We start from the raw sequence: 24,777 nt of genomic DNA on the forward strand, positions 1-24,777 counted from the left end.
CATTTTTGTTGATGGAATTTTTCATTAGTGGACAGAAAAAGAAAGCATAGACATGCAACTATCGCACAAAGCCCAGTGGAAGAGGACGAAGTCAAGGAAACTTCGTATGAAGACCGTAAGCGATTGCGGTAAAAAATTTCAAGACTGTTGAAATGTGTCTTACGTGCATTTCGATCAAATAACACATGTGATACCAGCAGTGCCGTGCCGTGGGGGAAAGGGGCGAGCGGAATGACGGCCCAGGGCGTCAAAGTAAGGGGGCACAAAATTCAGGAGGAAAAAAATAAAAGATCTATATAAAATGGAAGGAGAAAAGTATTAAAAAGTGCTCAAAAATCAAGGAAAAGCAGGGTTTATTTTTGAAAATTTTCTTACGCGTCGCAGCAACCATGGTGACGCTTTGAGGCTGGTCTGTCGACCTCACTCATATTTACGGGGCGCCATCGCGACGCGTCGTATACTCTCTCCCCGGGCGCTGATTTTCCACGGCACGGGTACTGGATACTAGCACCTATTTTATATACTGTTAGACAGTATTTTTTACGAATTTCCTAACAAGGTGGGTGTAAATGGGCAAATAAAACCATTTCCTAAAGTGTAGGTGGTGAGAAATAAGTGTACGACATATTGTTATTTTTGTGATAAAAGCGAGCCTCAAGTAAAGTAAATAGAATTATTTGTGTACAATGCTATAACAAAACAGCAAAAATTGACTTATTTTCGATTTTATTTAATTTTTGAAATCACTCTTATTGAGATTTTGTGTATTGATTCACACGGTGTCCTGCCCGTGACAACCATGTGTCCTGCCCGTGACACAGTCAAGTTTAGTTTATTTATCAATATAAATATTTGGCAAATTTCTCTTATGCGAGGTTTGTTTAAAAATTTCATCATTTATACATTTCCGTTTAAATAAAAACATTTTGAGCTAAGAATTCACAGAGTTTTGTAACATTCACTTGGTGTGTCGAAAGTCGCTTCTCTTTTTTGTCCCCGCCCGTGACAGACGTTTAGGGATTAATATTTTCTACTCTAAACGGAAAAAAAAATACTGAAAATATCAACTACATATACTCCTAAGTCTGTACTGCTCATATATCATACAATTAGCAGAATTTATGTTGTAGAAAATACCAGGGAGTAATCTACACCCCCCCAACACCCCCTAACACCCCTCCAAATTTCTTTACACACACCCCTGGATGGAAAAGGAATACTCCCCCAAATCCAATTGTGTCAATCAGTATCATATAGGTTATTTATTACATCAAGTTAAAAAAGGTTTAGCGTTTAGGAAAGAAGGCAGTATTCTTATTTATTTATTTCACTTCAAAATACGAAGCGACCTCGTTCTCATGTACGACTTCGAGAACCACATGACCTTATTGTTTCGGGCGGTGTTTCGATCGAAACAATTGACAAAACAGACCGTTGATACCTACCCTCCTGGGCTCCGCGGTCGTTTCCGAGAAAAAAGATTGATGGACAGATGCAGATTACTGAAATTGGCAACGTCTTGAGCTGTTATTCACCTACCTCCTCCTCACTAGGAACAATGTGTCAATATAATAATAAGCCTACACCAGATTCAGTTGGTAAGTGCTACTCTAGAACAGGCTCGCAACCAAAAGGGGGCTAAGGAGGGCCTGGCTCTCCCTAAATTTTTCATGTCCAGTCCAGTCAATACAAAATGCACAATTTAGATATTTATAAGAGAAGTTTTAATCACTTGACCCCTCCTAACATATGCATGGACCCCAAAGCTCTGTGGCTGGTTTCGAGCCTGCTCTGCAAGTGGTGTATCAACGAACAAACGTTACAAGGGTGTAGTCAAGACGCTTTTAGAAATGAAGAGATCGATCGAAGTAAGAATTATATATTTTTTAGACTGAGTCTAGTGTTATGCAGGAACGCATTTGGCGCTGGCTTAATTTTTGTAAAGTATATTTTTATTCACGTAAATTCATTGAGCGGAACAGGGCTCATAGCGAGTCACTTTTTTCACTAAAATTTACTTTTTTTTTTCAAGTTGGTCACTAAAAAAAAGTTACCTTTTTTTCAAATTTGTCACTAAAAGTTACTTTTTTGAGAGGTAAAGTGACTTTTTTGTGTGATTTATGTTTTGCATTGGCAGTTTTCTAAGAAATATATAAAAACAAATGGAAAAAGGCAGAAATTTGTTACTCATTACTCTTCTGAAAGCTTCAGAACTTGCTCCTACATGTGAAACAGTCAGCTTTATTCTCACTCCAGCTTTTATTCTTTCTAAAGCACAGTGGGTGGTTGGTGGATGCTTAAGCTCTCAAGGTGGGGCTGAGAACCCTTCTGTGTCTATTCTTTCTTCTATCATAATAATCTTTTAGTTTTCTCTCGTAATAGTTAACGGTCCGTTCAACGTTGTGTGAGTGTGTTTATATTGTTCATCATGTTCGTCTTGTGATATGCTTCTTGTATGTTCTCCTTAAGAGTAGGTGATGAATTTGAATAGTTCACGTTTTTGAGTACTCTTAATGCGAAGTTAAATACAATGTCTGGGATAAAAAAATTCGGAAATAGGCCAGAACTGGTTCCACTTACTCAGAAGCTGTTTACATCTCCTAAGTCTGCTTACCGTAAGTACAAAGCATACTTTGAAAACCTAAGAAAAGAGGAAACTCAAAACGAAGTAAAGAAGAAACAAAAGAACAAACAAACAAAGAGAGAGGTGATGGAGAAATTGACAAAGGAAAAAGGGGGCATGATGAGATTTTGGTCACTTTTTTGTGTGCTTTTGGCCATTTTTGGTCACTTTTCTACTATTAACAAGAGATCAGACCACTATGAGCCCTGGGATTATTAAAATTAGGGTATATTAAAGAAGACAAAACAGAAAGATACAACATATTTGTAAATTGGAAAACTGGATTTTTGGAAAACAACTAAATCAATGAATAATTTTCTTATGAAAGATTTTCAGAGCCAGTAACGTAGCCAGGATGGGGCAGGAAGGGAGATTAAGAGATCAAATAATATTACAACAATTAACGTTAACAACAGGGTTAGAATATTAAATGAAGTGAAATTGGAACTATGAACAGTATTAATTACTAAACGAATGTGATTTCAGCGTGGGACGAGGGAATTTTTTCCCAATTAATATTTTGAAAAAAAAAATCACCCACTAAAACTTGTGGGGTGAATAAATTGAAATAATAGCAGAATTTTGCGAAATAATTAGACTACAATAATTCGTATGTAATCAATTCACATGTAATTACTAGGTAAAATAGTAGAAGTTAATTCCTAATACAGTGAAACCTCTCTTAACGGGCGTCTCTCAATAGCGGACATCTTCGTAAGAGGACAAACTTTCTTATTTTTCCATGCCATAAATATGTGTGATGTGGTGTTATGAGAGAGAACCCTCCCTTTTAGGGACACCTCTCATTTACGGACAAATGATCGGTTGCATCGATGTCCGTTTTGAGAGGTTTCACTGTATTACTTAGTTTAATAATAATAATAAATGCTCAAATGTGTGAACTTACTTTATTGAACCTACCACTGCAAATAGTTGATATTATTATTATTAGTAATAATAATAATAATAATAATAATAATAATAATAATAATAATAATAATAATAATAATAATAATAATAATAATAATAATAATAATAATAATAGTATTGCAATAGTTGCGTAACAAAATATACTGTTTTCTTGTTTGAGTTTGTTTAAAAATTATATCACTATTCGAAGAGCACCCCCCTTTTATTTTGAACACCCCCCTAAGTAAAAATTTCTGGCGTACTTACTGGAAAATACTTTTAGAAATATACAACTTTAAAGCATCAAAAATGTAGTGTAAATGTCCTGCCCGTGACGATGGAATGGCCCATAAGGAAACAATATTTCTCGTGTCGACTCGTGAGTCGACACCATTATATCAGACGTATTTCTTTTTATATTGGTAATAGTATTCGAACTGTGTTACACAATAGGCTTCAGTGTTTATCGATTGGAGAGTGCGTCTATTACAGCAGTTTCCTTAGGTTTTGCTACAGTCAGCAGTTACTATTTATATAACGCTATTGCTATAGTATTTAATCAGTGTCCAAGAGAGATGTTTATGCTTATTGTGTTACATTGCTCTAGTTTCCAGGAAAACGTTTACTTTATCTGAGTTACGGCAAAGTAAAAGAAAAGTCAAAAAAAGGAGAAAAGGAAGAAGGAAAAATAGTCACTGACTATCCCTTTCTTGACAATTTGAAAAGACGTAAGGCAACGTCGTACAAGCATTGATGGATCGATTTTGCCAGCGGAGGAGTTGTCCGCTGACGTTATTTGAGTGCTGTTTTGCGTTTTTTTTTTTTTTTTTTTTTTGGGTAAAGGGACCATGCCTTTGAGTTTCTGAAACTGTATAAGAGAATAGTGAACAGAGTATACCACATACATGCATTTCTTTCATTAAATCTTAGAATTTATCTTCATAAACACCTTTCATGTTATATCTCATGTCAGCAGTTAATCATCATCATTATCATAAGAGAAAATCTGAAGGTGATACGAAAAAACTTATGCTTTTTCGTTTTCAGGACGTTTGATTTAGCAAGAACTGCATTGTTTTACTTCTGAAAGTTGAAATTTGTAGATATGTGTTATCAGTGCTACAAAGTTTATTACTGAAACTATATGTAAAAATATATAAGTAAATAAACATGTAAATAAACTTAATTCGTGGGTGCTATTACTTATGTTATCAATAGTTTTAAATTAAGATGCAATAGATTTCGCTCTCTTCACTAACCTTACTCACCAACAAAAATAATCGAAAGAGGGCGCTAACTAAAATGCACCCGCCGCATCGACAGATTTACGTTTGTTTGTGTCTCGGAATAAAAGAGGGTGTAACTCGTGTGCGTTTTCCAACACAGTTGATTGGGATTTACAGAAATATAATTGAGGTAAGTTTTAATGATCAATTTATAAATAATGTATCTCAAATATGAAGTCACTGATTTTTGAAAGAATAACATAAAGAGCAGTAGGAAATGTCAATAAAACACCAGGTAAAAAATATATATTGTATATCATTCTGTGTAATTGGAACAATGAAGATGAATTCCTTTTCTCATTCACTCATTCATTTTCAAGTAGTCGCCTTTAGTAACGGGGGACTTTTCATAATCTATCTATCTATCTATATGTGTGTGTGGGTGATATTGGTTCTACAGACCTTGGTGCAAGTTAGTTATAAACCGGGGGCCCCGCTAAATATTCCCAATCGGGCCCCGCATCACCTAAGGCCGGCCCTGACAGCAGGAGCTCATAAAAGTAGGTAAAAATCTGGAGAGGAACAACGACTCGATACTTTATATATTGCAAATATTTTCCTTCAAAACACCACACAATTTAGTTGGCAAACTTCAGGCGGAATACACCCTTTAAGTTCTCTTCCTTGTCACGAGTCTGAAACTAATCACAAACGTGAAAGAAAAATAAAATTCGAGACTTACGAGCAAGCACACACGCAAGAATTTATTTCAGTAGGGGCTCAAAGCAGTCCTGTGGCGGCAAATTCAATATAAGGATAAATTATATTAACATTTGTAAAATCTTCCCTAAAATTATATTATATTTGCGAAAAAGTCGGTTTTTCAGGGGGTCCGGAACCCAGGACCCACTCTGCGTACGTCCCTGCTTACTAGTATGCATCGTACAATATCATGAACTGCAAGTTGTCTTCAAACCATTTACAGCATATGGAACTTCATTTTAAGCTGGCAACACTGACACTGTTATCCGAGTGTGCGAAGTCATGTGGGTGTGCTGCATCTTAGTCATGTGTAAATCGTTACGTAAATTTGATGCACTCATTTACTCACTGACATTGAGAAGTTTATACCGGATAAAATGAATTTTAATCTGTATGGTGGGTAAGGTATGTTTTATTTACATCTACAAGCGCTGTAAATAAATAGTAACAGTAGTGCTGATCTTGAATAAATATAGTACAAGTGAATATAATTAAAATTTTAAAAAAAGTACTAGGTGAATTATCTGTACTTGTTACAACTCCGGTGTAAAGTAGGAACTGAAAGAAGAGACAGAATAAACAAACACAAATAAAAAAGGGTGGCAGCTCCGCAGCTGAGAGGTTAGCTGCTAAATTTGGAAACTAGGCAGCAAAACAGAGAAGCGACTATTGTCTTCGGCGTTCAACAGGTCCGGGGAATAGCTGCTTCCATTTTCCCTTTTCCCGTTCTTACCATGTGAGATCTGTATCGAACACTTGTAAATATAAAAATGTTAATGTGTAAAAATTGTACGTAGGAATTATGTGTGAACCTTATGAGTGAAGGATAGAAAGTATCTTCGAAATTAAGGTAAGTTTCGTTTGGTTACTTCGAAACTTTCCTGTTCCCATTAAGATTTTAGGCTACTGCTGAAAATATGCTTGTGTTTTAGCCTGGAAATTGGTTTCATTTGTAATTCTGTGAAAGTACAAATATTTGGGATAATCGCGGTAACCATAATAGAGCTACAGAATGATAAAATTTATTTGTTGCAAATTATACATCATTAATTCAATCAATAGTTACATAAAGCAGATTTCGGGGGTCGTAGTGTCTCAGTTGTAGAGCGCCCACCTGTGATGCGTGGGGTTCCTGGATCGTTTGAAGCTCGCCCTAAGTGGGCTGTATGGTAATCAAACATCGTGTGGGATGTTTCTCTCCCGTCTCTTCTCACTTCACTACATTATCATCCATCTCATCACTATGTGCCTTAACCTCGGCGCATAAGCGGGGCGTTAAATTAAAAACTAAATAAGCACATTTCAGGTATTATAGGAGCCGTGTAAATTCAAAAGTGCATGTACAATCGCATCGTTAAGAGTTGTTCTTTGCAGAAAAGTTTTTTTTTCTTTCTTTTTGACTTTACTGGATCTCATATAGATGAATGTGTTATCTAAATTGTAGGGAATAATCATCGGGTTTTGCTTACGCAGCGGAAAATTACATCAAAAAATTCTGTACAGCAGGGAAGTTTGAACGATTTGATTGTTGAAAAAAGTAAAAGTTAAATAAAAATAAAGTAATGATAGACTGCCAAATAAGTACGCTTTACGTATGTATCGGTACGAAGCGCGAGAGCTATCTGTAGCTAAATTGGTTAGCTTAATTGCATTGGTGCAGGAGACAGTGGTTCAATTTTCCCTGGAGGTCATGAGTTAATATCCCACGTTAGAATGTACTTACACGTATGGCCTTGTGCTAAAAGTAAAGTTACAAACAAATTAGGAATAAGGAAACCTTTTAATACTGTGAAAGTCATTGTTGCAAATTAGGTTTTGAATACATTCATGTGCGGTTTTTTTTTTTTTTTTTAATACTTTGGGAACAAATAAATGTATCAAGTTAATATATTTTAATTGATCTTAGGTAACTATTCAGTGTCAGGGGTCAATTTTATTTTCATTTCAGATGAAAAGGTTAATTTTGTATTTGAATAATACGTTCGTGTATGCATTGTGCGCATATTCAATAATACAACTTTAGTAATAATTTCTTACCTTGTTGCGTGAAGTTCATTTATACTTGACAATAATTTCAGCTGGCATATCTGCCATAAATAGGTCCGTTAGTCAATTGCTGAGTGTCAAGGATAAATACAATTTATGCAACCAGGTAAATTATCACCGTCTTCCTTAGCCCCGGTGCGTAATGCTGGGATATATTAAGTTAGAAATTTTTAATATTTATTGATTTTGGATTCTTTAGCGTGAAAATTGAGCTAAAAAAATAAAAATAAAAATAAAGTTTATGTGTCGTATTCTGCTCTCATGGAATGAAATATTACAGAAATCTACAAACAATAAAATTTAAGATAAGTGTAATAAGGAAGTAAATCATTTTAATATGTCAATAATGTATTATGAAAACAAATCTACAAAGATAATTTATTTAATTTTTAATGTATCGTAGCTGTTACATTGTAATGTGGAAATAAACCAAGATTCCGGTTCAATTTCCGGTGGGGAGTCGTATGTTTCGGATTCCACGTTAAAGTGTAGGTCCACACCTCGTATAGCCTCGTTGCTCAAAGGTATTTTAACAATTCTGAAACAACTAAAACAACTAACAAAAAAAAAAAAAAAAAAAGGAAAGAAAAGAAAAAGAAAAAAATCGTGTTCCTCAATCAACATAATTTGCATTTATGAAAGTCAAGACTGAAATTAAATTTCTCGTTTAACGTGTTAAGGAAGAGTAGGCGGTACGAATACAGTCCTTTATATTAAGGAGGAGTAGGCGGATGGTTAATGAAAGTGAATAATTATGAACATTGTGGAATGACAGTGTGGGAGAAAACGGGAGAATCTGAGAAAACTCACGGACACTTTGTTATCCACCACAAGCTCATATAACCTGAAATCGAATCAGGGCACTTTGCACCACAGGTGAGAGCTTTACTAATGAGTCACCGTGTCCCCTTACAAAATTTAAAGTCTCTCGAAAAGTACTAATGAATGTGATTGCAATGCAATTATTGTTTCATTCATTAAAAAGCTAATAAATAAAATTCAGATAATCTACAAAACTATTTCTAACAGTGCATAAATATTATTGGTTATGTACATATAAGACATGCAAATAGTATGCATACTAATTATTAACACACACTTCAATTTATTTAGGCACTTTAATACGTGCCTAAAAGTCCTAAATTACCACATCATAACTGACTCTTCTTTCGTTTATTATTCAATTTCAACCGTAAATAAAGGAAACTAGTATAGTTTCTTTTCAGGAGGGGCACGGTGTCTCGGTGGTAGAGTGGTCACCTTTGGTGTATGGAGTCTGTAGTTCGATTCTCGGCCAAGTAAGTTTGTGGTGTACAACATCGCGCCCGTGGGTTTTCTCGGGGTACTTTCGTTTTCCCCACTTTCCCATACCACCAATTATTCTGGGGCCGCGGTGGCTCAGTAGTAGAGCGTTCACCTCTGGTGCTTGGGGACCCGGGTTCTATCCCAGCCCCCGCCAAGTGAACTTTGTGGTGGACAAACACCGTGTGCGTGGGTTTTCTCGGGGTTCTCCTGTTTCCTCCCACTTTCTTCATTCCACCATTTCATTCATTACTCATCGTCACCGTCTCCTTTAGCCTAACCGGCATAACCGTCGGATGTAAAACTCAAAGATTTCATTTCATTTCATTTCACCAATTATTCTATCATTCACTTGCTTTAATCATCGTCTCCCTTAGCCTAAAGGGCATTTGGACGGTGTTACGCAACAATCATTCAACCCGCAACGAGTCAGTTTTGAGGAAATCCCAGTGATAGGTTTCTCGACCCCATAAGATATTACCGTATATGGGTTGATTTTTCTCTTCATAGATGGCAGACCGATCGCAAACGCGTTACCAGGATTTTTTAGTAGGCCTATGTTCCTTACATATGTTCGAACCATCCAGTAGGGTTAAATCATTTTTTAAAAAAATTTATAGGTTGACTGGTTGTTGCATAACACCGCCCAATTATGGGACGTTAAATTCAGATGTCATTTCATTTGATTTTGGTTTCTTTTCTTTCTTGTCACATTACCAAGTAGAAATGCAAAGTACCGTACGGAGTTTTCCATAACTAATACTAATACTAATAATAATAATAATAAAAATAAAACAGTTTGTTTGAAGGGGAAGAGAATAATGGAAATTAGAGTTGGCCACAAAGTTCCGGTTCCGGAACCGATTCTCGGAGATCCGGTTTTCAGAACCGGATCTTAGGAACCGATTCCAGATCTGGATCCGAAAACCCGGTTCCAGAACCGGATCTTAGAAACCGGTTCCAGATCTGATCTGAAAACCCGGTTACAGAACTGGATCCTAGGAACCGGTTCCAGACCTGGATCCGAAAGCCCCCAAAGACCCGTAAAGGAGGAACAAAGTTCACCTTCAAAAAATGCAAAGAGGACCATGCGCTTGTGTCTTCCCCACCCAGACCCGTTTGGTCTACCAGTGGGTGTTTAGCCAAATGAGTTGGCCAGTTTACCTGTTTAGCCAATGAGTTTGCCAGTTACCCAATTTATTTAGCCAAATGGGACAAGCGGCCGCCGCCTGGGCGCCTGCCTGTCGCTTCCACCATTTCATCTAGCACACTGTTCACAGCCTGCCAGCAGCTCCGGTTTAGCGTAGGAATGGTCACAAAGTTTCGGTTCCAGCGGAACTGGTTCTTGGAGATCCGATTTTCAGAACCGGTTCCAGACGTGGATCCGAAAAACCGGTTCCGGAACCGGATCTTCTAGAACCGGATCCGTTCAAACCCGAAAACTGGTTCCACCAGGAACCGGTTCTGGCCATCCCTAATGGAAATGTTAACACTTAGTGACTTTCTGATTTATTTAATTACCACCTTAGGTTTCCTGTAGTACGTAAGTACTGCAATTAAAAATGTCCCGTTAGAACACAGTACTTAATGGAATCCTATGCACCGTTCAGAGCCGAATTCATTATCGAACTGGCATTGCAGTTTTTCTTGCGAGGGTGTAATGCAACCTAACTTAACATTGGCGTCAGTTTGGTTGTATATCTTATCTTACCAGTGCCTGAAAATTATATATTTTGCCATTTGTGTTTTTTTCGAGGTTCGTAAATTCGAACTTCCATGATGAAAAAAAAAAAAAAAAAAAAAAAAAAAATGATGATGAACAAATAGGAAACCACTAAAGTCAGATTTTTGTTTTGATGTAAAATTACATTCACATCATGTTCTCACGTTACTAAACATTTTTAAGGACAGGTGGTTCAGTAGTAGACTACTCATCTTTGGTGCGAGTAGTCCCTTGTTGGATCCAAGGCCAGTGTTGTGAAGATGGCTGTATCTACTGGTTTTCTCGTTTCCTCCCACAAAATCCCATTCCATCAGTTCTTTTAAAGTCATTCACTGTCATTAATCAAGCATTCCCTTTAGCCTAAAGGGTATAACTGTGGAGGGTGAAGCTGGGTCATTCCATGTGAAATCAGCAAATGACTGGGAGCGTGACCATCTCAGATCATGACGAAAAACAATCTCAAATGTAACCCACAGTAAGGAGAGTTGAAATCTCACATGAAAATGTCGCTCACGTAGGTTCTTTAAAAAAAAAGTCATCTTATTAGAAAGCTGAAGGGTTCCTTTACAAGTACAAGTAGTAAAATTACTGAAAATTGAACAGAGCAGTGTGTTTGTGGCACATGGATATAAGTAAAAAATGGCCGTTGACGACAACTTTGGAGGAAACCTGAGCATATGTGTTCGAACGTACAAGGGCGATGTTTGGCATGAAGCATCTCCTACTGTTGCAATAGTGAAGATGATACCATAACGCAAATTGGTGAGAAATGGAACTTGGCCAAAATTAGTAATGTTGGCACTTTGTAATTGTTATGTGTGGAAGGTAGCATCAGATTGAAAACACATTCATGTTCTCCCTCAACATCCTACAAGCAAAGACATCCTAAGTTGCAGTGTCCGATATTCACGTTCCTGATATGCGTAGGTATTTTTTTTTTTTAAAGCAGCTGTTGCCGCAACATAGATTGGTACGTATGATACATATATATATATATATACATCATATATGATATATATTTTGTATTTGTTTCGTATATTTCATCGAAAGATCTATACACATGTCTCAATACGTGTTTCAGTAATTTTACTGCCATTTACATAGAAAGGAACCCTTCAGCTTTCTAATGACTCCTCCACCATTTGTGTGTGCCTATCAATTCATGCCAAAAACAAGTTTTGATGCATGTATTCAACATTTCGTGTCTTTGACCTGACCTACATTTTTTTTTTATTTTTTATTTATTTTTTTTTTTTTTCGGGGATCTATGTGAGTGGCAGCATTTTCATTTGGGATTTGAACTTCTTTTACCAGGTGTTAGATTTGAGATCATCTTATTCATGATCTGAGGTATCATGCTACCAAATTCTCTTTATGTGTGATGATTTCACATGGAATGACGCAAGTAGAAATTTCGTTTCACTCAGTAAGCACTTCCTTATGAACTTCAAGTAATCCCTGTAAAGGTTCTGAGGTGAGCTGTTGACTAAATTAAAGAAGTGAACTGCAATTTTGTGTAATAGCAAGTCTAGCACGATTGTAAAGTTACTTATCTGTAGATTTTCATGTCAGTATCTTCGTATTAAAATATGGGTTATAGTGTAGAAAAAACATGTGACTTCCCGAATTTTAAAACCCTCTTTCATTGTGATATAAGACTTATTTCCGTATACTCTCACATAACGTATGACTTCAGTTTCTAAAACATTTACTTAAATAAATCGAAAAATAATAATTTTGTAGAATAAAATCTAACTGTTACGTTTTAATGAGAGTTATAGCTAACATCGTCATTCTTAAAACTAGAATATTTTGGTCATTGAACATTAGTCTGTGAACACACTATTCCACATGTTTATTTTTTCTTTCGTATTGAGCAGTTTTTTTTTACTAGAGTTGTTGGAATTTTCTGCTGCCCAAAATCCCCCCTTTTTTGGGCGAAGGGGGTAGGGGTTGTAAACCCAAGAAACCCACCTCCAAAAATATGCTTCAAAATTTGGAATAGAATGCTCAATATGCTTGCAATAATAACCGTAATGTGATTTCTTTATTCGTGCTTCTTAGTACACGTTTATTTCTGAAATCGCTTAAAAAGTTCTGAGAATCACCGATAAGAATTTTCTCTGGCTTCGATCAAATTCGTTGCGACAGTATTCAATTGTAATGTTATATAAGGCTGAAAAGGATCTTATCTGTGATCACATCGCAAGGAAACTGTTGTACTGTTTTTAAAAGAATTTTTAGATGTAGTTATCATGTATATCGAATTAGGCTGTTAATCATATTACTTTGATTAAAATTTATTGTATGGGATTGCGGGAGCGGAGGTTCAAAATTTATGCGAAAAATTTAGTTTCTGACGATTCTGTCAAGTTCGGTAAATAAAACTTTTTATATAAACTCTCCATTTTAAATAAGTGAACCCGTGTTCCAGCGTTTTTTGAGAATTTCCATTTTAACTGGGAAAGGGGGAGGGGCATTTTCTATAATTTGAAAGTGATATTGCCTGTTGTTTCTGATCACATCACGGGGAAATGCTTAGATAGTTTGAAATGAATTTTTGAGCATAGTTAGTGTCTACCTTGAGCTGGGTTTTTATCACATTACTTTTATTCAAGAGTGCATCCTAGGGGAAGTGGATAGGGGGGTTCAAAATTCATGTAAAAAAGAAACACAGTATGTTATGAGCCGTCAAGTTAGGAAGGTGAAAATTGGTATATAAACTCCTCATTTACAATAAGTGGACATGTGTTCCGGCGTTTTTGAAAAGTTTCATTTTAAGGGAAGGGGTGATTTGCTATAATTTATTTATTCACATTGAAAATGATGTTGTCTGTTGTTTGAGTCGGAAAATTCTTGTTCACGAACTTTCATGAGCGGCCTGAAACGAGATGCGTTGTCGCCATTATTATTCATTTAGGGGGACAGGACGGGGCAATTCCCCCCCCCCCAAAGAGTTTGAGGAATACATATACTTTAATTGATTGTCTATTAATATACTAGTACAAGACCTGAAAGTCTTATGTTGGTGGTGCTCTTGTCCTCCTCAAGCGAAGTCTGCAATGACGCCCCTGGTTACACATTGTTCCAGAAGACTTTTCATGATTTGAATGATTCTGTGTCAGGGTTGGCTGATTTAAACCAGCTGTTTTTTTTAAAAAAACAACTGGTTTAAACCAAAAAACAAAAAAATGTTCGTAAAAGTGTAAGTGTTTGTAAAATCTTGATGAACACACATTTGTGAGTTATCACGTTTCACTCCCGTATATTATTCGTATTATATTCAGACCTAAATTCCCCATTCATTATTCAAAAAGATTATACTACAAAAGCAACTTTTTTTTACAAGTTTATAAATGTTTATTTTGTGATTTTTTTGTAGTTGTTATTATTGTTATGTAATTGCAATCGAAGAAAAATTCTAAATATTGTTTCGTTTCAATGTTTACTATTGATAAAATACATCGAAAACGCCGTACTTTTTGTGTGTGTGTGTGGGGGGGGGGGGGAGTCATACAGACCCCACGAGAGGCATTTAGTGAAATAAGTATCTTTGGTATCTATTTATGTATAAATGAGTCTGAGCCAAAGTGGACTAAATAATTCGTATCTTTATTCACTTTTCTTATTGATATGCAGATTAAGTCGGTGTATTTCTTTAATTTGGACCAATAAAAGTCGTTGTTAACTAACTTGAACTAAATTAGTTCTTCTGTACTCCGTAGTACTTTGAAATTTATCCATATGTAATTCTGTATAATGGTTTCACTTGTGCAACTGTTTATCTTTTTGTCCTTCTGAAATGACTCTTGACAGTTATATTAAGAAACATGTAAAGATCAGTACAACGTATTTTTTTAATCAGGATTCCTTCGTGAGTGAGTCGGCAGACGTATCGCATTTGTGGCCAATTAGTCATGGTTCCGAGTTCAAATGGAGGACAATTTCTCTTGGATGTAACTCGAGAAGCGGTTTTTATTCCGCTTTAAGCTTATGTGACCCCTTCCAACATAACCCGGTTGTTGCATAATAACATCAAGGCGAAACAAACTTATTTCTGTCCATATATGATATGAATATATAGAGCAAATCACTTAAACCATAAAAACCTAGTTAAAAAAAAAAATAAAAAAAACTGGTTTAAACCCAAAAAACCGTTTTTTTTTTGTTTTTTAAATAAAAACCATGGTTTTTGCCAACCCTGTTCTGTGTAGAGAAAATCCAGAAGAATAAAAACATTTCACCAGTTCCAACTTTGTTTATAAAGGTAACCAAGAAAGTTCTGTCGCTTTTCATGGAGGTCTGTGCTCCATTTAGTCTTCACGCCGTGAGTTAAATGCGAATGGAAATAAGGTGAAGGTCAGTTGTTGGTGTGGGTATATCCAACATACAAGTGATTGTGGCAGTTCAGTTACACTGTGAACTTACGTAAAGACAGAATGAACATGGGACCTCCAGAGAGCGTTATAAGGGTGTGTGTGCTGTACGAGCTCAAACTAGGGTCTAACGCCGCTGCAGCAGGGCGTAAGATATGCCAGGCCATTGGTGAGGGTGTTGTGACTACGCGGACAGTGCAGCAGTGGTTTAACAAGTTTAAGAACGGTGAGGAAACACTCTAAACGCACCACGTGCCGGAAGACCAACACATGTACAAAATGAAGATCTGCAGACAGCAATTGAGGCGAACTGTGGCCAGACACATGAGGAACTGGAATTACAATTCAGTGTGAGTGGAGAAACCATTCAGCAGCACCTCCATCAACTTACAAAACACTTGTGTCGATGGGTTCCCCGTGATTTGACTCCGCGCCAGAAGGCAATCTGTGTTTCTTTGCAGTCTCCTCTGAGGAGGGAGCCATTTGTGGACAGGGTGTTGACATGTGATGAGAAATGGATCCTGTACGAAGCTCCATGGCGCTGTCATCATTGGTTAACATCCCATGAACCGATTCCAAAGCAGCCGAAATCAGTACTGCACCAGAAGAAGATTCTCCTTTGTTTAGTGGACTGCTCGCGGCATCATGCATCGGAAATTTTTACCAGCTGGCCAGAGCTTCAATACAACTTTGTACTGGACTGTCAGCAGTTGAGCCGTGTTCAAGAAAAACTCAAAATTCTGGTGCCAGCACTTCTGAATCGCAAAGGGGTCCTATTACAGGACAACGCTAAGCCCTACGTGGCTAGGATGACCCGGGACACCATTCCACGCCTTGAGTGGGAAACACTGTTGCATCCGCAATACTCCCTGGACGTTGCACTGTCCGATTATCACCTGCTCCATTCCTTGGACAGTTACCTCAGAGGATGCCAGTTCAAATCCCTAGTAGAGGTGCAAAATGCACTTGATACCTTCTTCGCTTCACGTCCTACCAAGTTCTACCGCGATGGAATCCATAGTTTTCCAGAACGTTGGAAGGAGGTCGTCGATGCTGATGGGGGCTATTTTTGGTCGTGCAGGTACGTCTTAGGTGACATATCGAAGTTCGAAAGTGGTGGGTGAAAATACGATAGAACTTTCTTGGTTACCTTTATACTTTATCGTGAATTTTATTATGAAAAAAATCCAAAACAAAAGTGGCGTGTTGTCCTTTTCAGGATATGCCCCCTTTGAGATACAAATCTTATACTATTCTTAGAATTTTTTTTTTTTTTTTTTTTTTTGGATTGGTGTTTCTGAGGGAAAAAAAAAAAAACGCAATCAAGACTTTAGGCACGGAAGTTAAAATATTAACATTGTTCCTAAAATCTGTTAAACCCAAAAGCGAAAGTTCCCTTTTCAGGGAATGTAGTACCGTATAGTACTGATCAACAGTAAAAGAAATAAAAAGAATTGGAATTGGGATTTTTGAAAAAAAAAAAAAAAGTATTTTGATAAAAAAAAGAAAAGAAAAAAATACTAAGCTACAGCACGAGAACTTAGAAACATTTCCAAACGAAGGATACCATTTGAATTAATAAATTATTATCTTTCAAATAAAACAAAATATCTTCAACCATTCCAGAAATAAAGCATTTTACTATTCTGTCTAAAAATACATGTGACAAGTGGCATCCGATGCACCATCTTTGATGGCCTGGATCTCGGCACAGGAATTTTTTGAAGAAAGAAAAAAAAAAGTTTTGGTACTTTATTGTGAATTTTAGCACCTATTAAATTCAACAGCATCTGAGACTGTCAAAGTAATTCCCTGTTTGAATTATTATACATTTGTAATGTGTTTTAATGATCACGCGCTTCATAAGTTTAAAAAAAAATCCATTAAAATTGATGCATCGATTAGCGAACAATATCTATGGTACATGAATTCAAATAATGTTTTAATCTCTCTCTTTAATAATTTTTTGTGCCAAAGTCTTTATGTCTTGAGTGAAATGTTCGAATCTTATAAAGCAAAATTCATTGGGACAGGACATGTAAAAATATTTTTCCACTGACAAGCAGAAAAAAAAAAAAAAAAAAAAAAAAAAACTTGTAGGAGGTTGGAGGGCATGTCCGCATAAGAACACCCCTGTCAGCACTTCTCTCCAAAATTATGTAAGGAAGACTGAGGTTCTTTATTTAGCAATTACACTATGGAATGAAAGAAAAGAAAGAGGAACGGTTAGAATTTGTAATTCAAATTATCGTAAAAAATATTCATTTGGCTGCAGTACACTGTGGAAGTAACTAAGTTCCATGATGCGAAATTCCTATTTTAATGTTGATATCTCCATGCCTTTTTTTGGAGAAAAATTTGTACATTGGATCTCCACCATGTTTCATATGCTATTGTTCTAGATCTCATTTTCCTTCAAAATCCTTGGGTTTCGGATCTAGGGAAGCAAACAGTTTCCTTCTTGCTTACGGTTCGTTATCAAGTGTTACATTGAACGAAGGAAACTGATCCAAAAGATTGATCATGTTTCAAATATTGCAGTTGATACTAACTTAAAACACAAATTCGGTGGCTTTTGGGGCCAAAACTTCTGGTTTGAAACTATGGGTGCCCAAATAAACATCGAGTGGGGGGTAGGAAGTGCTTAGGGGCCATTCCATATGAAATCAACAAATCAAGGTGCCTCATGTGATTTAGATTTTCTTCAAATTTTGTACAAATGTTGTGGTATCGAAACATAGCACACTCAAATTTTACAGCTCTACCTCAAAGTTGACTGCTGTAGGAGGCATTCGAAGTTGGGGGTTTTGTGCAAAAAGCACCTAAGTTCGCCTTCAACCGCTAGATCTCTGGAGATATTGAAGCTATTTGAAAATGGTTTTCACTAAAACAATCTTAGAATTTGTAGCAATTAAAACATTCTAGTAATGAACCTCCCAAGTGGGGTTAAGCATATGAATTTCCCCATCAAAGAGAAAAAGGGAAGAAAAAATAATGTCAGAATTTGGCAAGTATTTCTGAAAAAGGCCCGTCTAACACCAATCTCAAATTTTCAAAATAAGTAGCTCTAGTGTTCCTCTTTAACATATAAAAAAAATTAGGAGAGTGATTTTTAGTATGTTCAAGAGAAACAAATTATGACACGATGTAAGTTGAGGGCGGATTTAGGCACTCTGCATAAAACCTGCAAATTTCCAATGACTTTTTCCAATTTTCCGTGTTGAAAATGTTTATAATTGTCAAGACTGAGGTGATTGAGTAATTGAATTGTGCCAGAAATTTGAAACTTCAAGTACCATTGCTGAAGGGACTCATATTCTGTCATTAATCCTAAAATCATGGACGACTATGAGAACTATTGAAACACTTCAAACAACCGACTATCTCGTTCGTGCATTAAAAGAATTGGCTCAGTACAAACAATAGATTCAAACTGACAGAACCCAAATGGAGACAGATGACTTCATTGAGATTTTGGTAGGAATAAAATTACAAATTAGCGCAGCATTACTTCATAGCCAAATCCCAGAGCAACTACTTCAAATACACACAATAGAGACTTTAGATGACAAATCATGCTTAATTATAGTTGATTTTGCTGAAAACTATTCCTGTATTATTCAAGATGAAGTTAAGAGTAGCACTGGAGTTTAAGAGCACCAACATTCTACTCAACTGTGCAACATTCTGATCTTTTTAAATGCAACATCCTAAGAGATCCTGTAACTCCTGTTATCAAATATTTCATTATGTTGTGTGAGTGGTATGTTAAAGCACGATACAGTTACATTTTATGTTTTTCAAGTTATTCTTTTGAAGTGTTTTTCCTGAAATTAAACACGTTATCTACTTTGGAGATGAGTCAGCAGCCCAATATAAAGACTATAAAAAAACTTTATACTTGCATGAGTGATTTTGGACTCACTTGTGAGTGGAACTATTTTGTCACAAGCCACGGCTAAAGTGTTTGCGATGATATAGTTGAGACGCTGAAATGTCCAGCGAGACATGCTAGTTTACAGAGGCCACTGGATGACCAGATATTTACTGTTGCCAATTTCTTCGAATTTTCTCAAATTACAACCAATGTCAAACTATAACCAACTATAACCAAACGCTTTTCTAATGCTGGAATATGTTGGAAATCTTTGTCCAATACTTCAAAAGAGACTGGAAAAGCCATAACATTGTAAGGGACGCGTAAAATTCATCATTATGAACACATCAGCCCGTTGAAACTTGAAGTCAATCGTGTATCTTCTTCAAAGACAACATTCTCTCTAAATACTTGAGCAGAATGGAAAGACATTAATCTTTCATGTCAGCAATTTATTGCGTGCATTTCTGAAGAGAAATGGTGGATTGGAAAAATAATTAAGAATTCACAGGAACATCGTGATTAATGTGAATTTCCTTCATCCCCATGGACACACGAAAATGTTTTTTCTGGCCAAAAACACGTGACACGCGCTGGATTCCATACGAAAACTGCATCATTAATATTGTATTACCCAGTATTTCAAGTGGTACTGGCCGAAATTACAGCATTTCTGATGAAGAAATTCAAGCTACTGAGAAGACCTAATATTCCAAATTGCTTACAATCAACCGAACATGTAAATGTTATTTGTGTATTATATAGCAATAATTCACTATTGTTCAGTGTTTCTTTTATTAAACAGCACTATATAGACTGCGTAAGAGGCACATATTGTTTTAAAATAACTTTAAAAACTACATTTAAGGAAGAGTTTCTACTTGATTTTTATTATTATTATTATTGTTATTTTATAAGAATTACTAACCGTTGTAGAGGAACATACTTAACATGCAAGTCTTATTACTAGAAAATTAAATAATATGAGACTTGAATTATGTTTTTTTCCTTCGTCATATCAGAGAACACCCTCCTATTTTTTATTCATTTATTTTATTATTATTATTATTATTATTATTATTATTATTTTTTTTTGTATGATAAACAGGAATACCAGAGCTACTTATTTTGAAAATTTGAAGTTGATGTTAGGTGGGCCTTTTTCAGAAATAATTGAAAAATTTTGACTTTCTTTTTTCTTTTTTTTCTTTCTTTGATGGTGAAATTCATATGCTTATTGACACTGACACTCAATCCAGCATTTCAGGGCACTTCATCACTGTTGTAAAATTCTGTGACTAAATTAAAGGTGTTTACAGGAATACTATATCCTATTTTTAGAACCAGGTTTGGCTAAAGTACAGTGCTTCTTTCTGATCCTCTGGGCTTTATGAACGAGATACTCGGTTGTTTGAAATGTTTCAACAGTTTTCATAGTCGTCCACGATTTGGAACTAATGACAGAATCTGAGTCCTTTCAGCAATGGTACTTGAAGTTTGATTTTTGGCACAATTCATTTATTCAGTCACCTGAGTCTTGACAATTATAAACGTTTTCAACACGGAAAATTGGAAACAGTCATTGGGAATTTGGAGATTTTGTGCAAAAAGTGCCTAAATCCGCCTTCAACTTACATTGTGTTATAATTTGTTTTTCTTGAACATACAAAAAACACCGTCCTAATTTTTTTATATGTTAAAGAGGAACACTAGAGCTACTTATTTTGAAAATTTGAGGTTGGTGTTAGGTGGGCCTTTTTCAGAAACACTTGCCAAATTTTGACATTATTTTTTCCTCCTTTTTTCTCTTTGATGGTGAAATTCATATGCTTAACCCCACTTGGGAGGTTCATTACTACAATGCTTTAATTGCTACAAATTCTAAGATTGTTTTAGTGAAAACCATTTTCAAATAGCTTCAATATCTCCAGAGATCTAGCGGTTTCAGTACTTTAAGTCGAAGGCGGACATAGGTGTTTTTTTTTTTTTTTTTTTCACAAAACTCCCAAATTTTTAATGGCTCCTACAGCAGTTCCCTTTAAGGTAGAGTTGTAACATTTTGTAGGTGTGTTATGTTTGAGTACCACAACACATGTACAAAATTTAAATAAAATTTAAAACATATGAGCCACATTTTACTTTCAAATTTGGTGATTTCATATGGAATGACCCTTAGGGTTTACTGATTTCCTCTCTTATTCGCATTCCTTTCGTTATACATCATTATTCGGTAATTACCATTTCGTTTGTGTCACGTTAAACTAATGATTTAATGTGAAGTATAAATGTTAAGGAACGAAGTTGCGTCTTTCAATAACCGTAAGGCGCCTTGGGTAATTGTGAAACTACGAATTTTTAATGATTGATTTCTTTCACTCGTGTACATAATAATGTTCGTTCTCTGCATTCTTTCTGGCGTGGGAATTTAGTTTACTTTCCCGATAATATTCGTTGCTGGCAAGTAAAATTTCGTAAATAACCAAATGTGATGAAACTAATAGCTAATGCAAGTAATAAAGAACATTATTACAAGAAATTTCAAATGAATAAATAAACGTGAAAATGAATGTGTACACTTTATTATCATTGTTTTAAGCGCGCGATCGTGTTTCATTGTTTACGTGTTTTACTTCAGCATTTTAATTTCTTATCTTATATATTTAACAATGCTTAAATTCCTAAACTAAGCAGAAAAACTGACTGGGTCCCAAAGAAGTGGCAAATGGAAGTTGATTTGATGCAGTTCATCGAGGCGGTGTACGTGCCAAAATAAAAATATTGTATACAATCTTCAACAGGCTTTTATTTATGACAGCAGTTGTTGTACAGAAAAGCGATCGAGAAGAGAGCGCGCGGAGGAAGCATTCAAGATCTTCACACAGCATGGTTTACGTGCTGCTTTGAAGCCCTCCAAAATTTAGAAAAGAACATTACCCGATGTAAAAGTTATTATACAGATTCTAATAGGAAGTTCAGTATTTATGAAATAAAAGTGCAGGTACTGCACTTGAAGAACACGTTAGGGATGCTAAAGTGGAGAGTTTTATTTTAGAAATGCTGAAGTTTTTTCTGTTTTTTATTTCTTAATCTGCTTAGGCTGGATTCAATTCTCGTAAACATCCTTATTATAAAAACAAGACGCCTCAGCAATCTGTCAGTCGCATTCCTAATAGCTCACAGTCAATTTAATACTTGTTGCATGCTGTGCTGGCTCCTGCGTGACAGCAAGGAATGTCGCTACAGAGCATGTAGGAAATTTGTACAGAGCATGTAGGAAATTTGTAGACAAATCGAAAGTTTGGGTTTACAACTAGTATACATTATACAGATAATGAGAGCAATTCGACAGACACACAAAGTATAATCGCTTTCGCTAAATACTTTGTTAGATAGGGGAGCAGAAGCGAAAGAAAGAAAAGAAGAATTAAAGCACAGAAAAATACTTGCGAAAAGTGTAGTTGGGCATCATATTGTAATGCAGAGTCATGTAATAGTGATGTTAGGCTGAAAGGAGAGAGACAGAGTACTGCAGAAAGAGAAAGCTTGTACAGGACGGGCGCGTCGTTAAATTTACAAGAGACAGAAAGAATAAGCGAAGATATATATATTTGTGTGAAATAATAACAAAATAAAGCAATATTCATTATCAGAAAATATGAAGAAATAATATGAAAGTTATAACAAAAGTAAGAGTAAATTTAAAAAAAATGCATGCTACAGATACATATATATATGCATTACCACTCTATATGCATATATATATATATATATATATATATATATGCATATAGAGTGGTAATGTATACCTCTGTCTTTCCATCCCTTTCTGGGGCCCTGAGAAACGTGCAAGGTCAGAGAAGAACTTCGAGAACACTTTCTCGTAAAGTGTGTTCAGATGCACTGTTATGATGGATTGTGTGTTCAGATAGATGTGAGTTTAAATCCGGCAAGAATATCAATGGTTATTAATGCAGTTCGAAAATGTATGTTGCTAATATAGCACGTACAAATGTAAATGAGTTTGGAAGTATGACAACAATCAGAATAGAGGAGAGCGTGTTTTATGAAACGTAATCTCATATAAAGTATAGAAGATTTAGGTTTCTGACAGTTCTTGGGTGGACATGGGTGTTGTGCATGTGCATATGTGTGTGTGAGGAAGGGGGGGGGGAAGGCGAATTGGCGAGGCTTGTATTCTTACTCCGTACTGATGTATAAAAGAATGTGTGTGTTTTTGTCTGTCTGCCTGTGTGTCTATCATCTTTTCGCATAAGGAATCGCTTAGAGCTACCAAATTTTGTACACTGATAAATCTTGACCATATCTAGTCAGGGTTTGAAAAAAACCCGTTTTTTTTTGTTTTGGAAAAGCCCAACCCGCCTGGGCCCATATGGGTATTTTCGGGTATGGGTTTTTCGGGTTTAATTGGATATTTTCGAAATATTTCAATGTCTTTGGGGTAAAAGTGTTAAAACGTGATTTATATTTCAAGGTTATCATTGTGGCAACGTGCAACAATTTTATTTTCACAGCTGTTTTGAAAAAAATGGCCGCCATTTTGAAATTTTACGTTGGATCGCAGCCAAAGTATATACAGGTAATTTAGTGTGACTCCTGTTCTGAAAATTTAAATTTCAAGACCGAAAGGGATAACTTGTAGTATGTGTGGTACAGGCAGACGAACGAACAAATGTAGATCGAATCATCCCAGGAGTCCCAGTGACGTTCGTCAAATATGAGCACAAAATATATTAAGTTAAAACGAAGATATAATTCATGTTTTGTAAAATAAATGTTTCAAAATGTCTTATACTTCATAAATATTTTCCAGTGTAAAATATTTATCGTTGAAGTTCACCTCCAATAATTTGTGCGTTCAATTACGGTAATTTCCTGAACACTTGTTGCAAGACGGTACTTTCCAGAAAATTAATTTAAAACAATTAACAAAGATATAATTCATATTTTACAAAGTAAATGTTTCAAAATGTCTTAAATGAAATTAAAATCTTCCAGCGCAAAATAGTTTATTGTTGAAGTATTCAGTTGCGACCCTTTGTCGAGACTCCCCCGCCCGAAAATGCAGCTTTTTTTAACTGTACATCGAAAGTTTCAGTAATACGGAGGTTTGAATTCAGGACTTGAAATAGTAAGCGTTAAGTAGTCTTCGGAACTCCAAGCATCAAGCTTCTTAAAATTGACAAGAATTTTTACGTTATTGCTGGTGTTGATTCTACAGAATGCTTATTTGAAGAGTAGCATCAAATAACTGAACTAAACCAAATTTTACTGAAGAATGCTTGTTGTATCATCAAAGATAAAAAATAATACTAATAGTTTTACTAATGCACTACATATTTATTGGTAGTACCGGCATCTATGGCCTTAAATCCGTCCAACGTATCAGGGAGAACGTCCTTCAGCGTCGTCGAGTTGGCGAGAACACTATTCACGGAAAGCATTTCCTAAAATATAAAATTGCATATTTTATTTCAAATAGACTATAAGCATAATCCATACGTTAATTTGTTCTATAATTATCTGAAGCTGTTTTTTTTTTTTTTTTTTAATTCATTCAATGCATTTAGAGCTTTATAAAGGTCTTATGTTGAATGTTGTTGTATACCTTAACGTGAAAGCATCTAATTCGCCCAAGGAAAGTCCAAAATCTGATAAAAATCACTTGCAATGTGATCACATTAGTTGTACCAATAATATACTACCAAAAAGCTCAAAAACCCATATGGGTTTTAAGGTTTTTTTTCAGTTGGGTCCAACCCGCGGGCTGGGCCCAGTTGGGCAAACCCTGTAGCTAGTTGTGTACAAAGCCATCTTTTCGATTTTGTACTCGAGAGAAACTGGGGGAGGGGTCAAGATTTATGCGACAATAATGTCAAAATTTATGAATAATATGTACAGTGAACCATAGTGCC

At 35.8% G+C, this 24,777-nt stretch overlaps 1 protein-coding gene across 6 annotated transcripts in view; it reads left to right on the forward strand.

The window, feature by feature from the left end:
• LOC145678502 (uncharacterized) overlaps positions 1–24,777 on the forward strand; it is a 147,188-nt gene that overhangs the window by 61,929 nt on the left and 60,482 nt on the right. The window contains exon 1 of one of the 6 annotated variants that reach the window (XM_081748717.1): positions 5,768–5,925. The exons of 2 other annotated variants lie outside the window; for them this stretch is intronic. The gene's annotated coding sequence lies outside the window, so the exon portion shown is untranslated. Of the gene's footprint in view, positions 1–5,767; positions 5,926–6,059; positions 6,371–24,777 lie in introns of those variants that run through there. 3 more of the 6 variants (XM_081748720.1, XM_081748718.1, XM_081748721.1) reach the window with 3 other exon arrangements.

This window comes from Thermobia domestica, chromosome 2, assembly GCF_964235325.1.
Source record: "Thermobia domestica chromosome 2, izTheDome1.hap1.1, whole genome shotgun sequence".
Classification (NCBI taxonomy): domain Eukaryota; kingdom Metazoa; phylum Arthropoda; class Insecta; order Zygentoma; family Lepismatidae; genus Thermobia; species Thermobia domestica.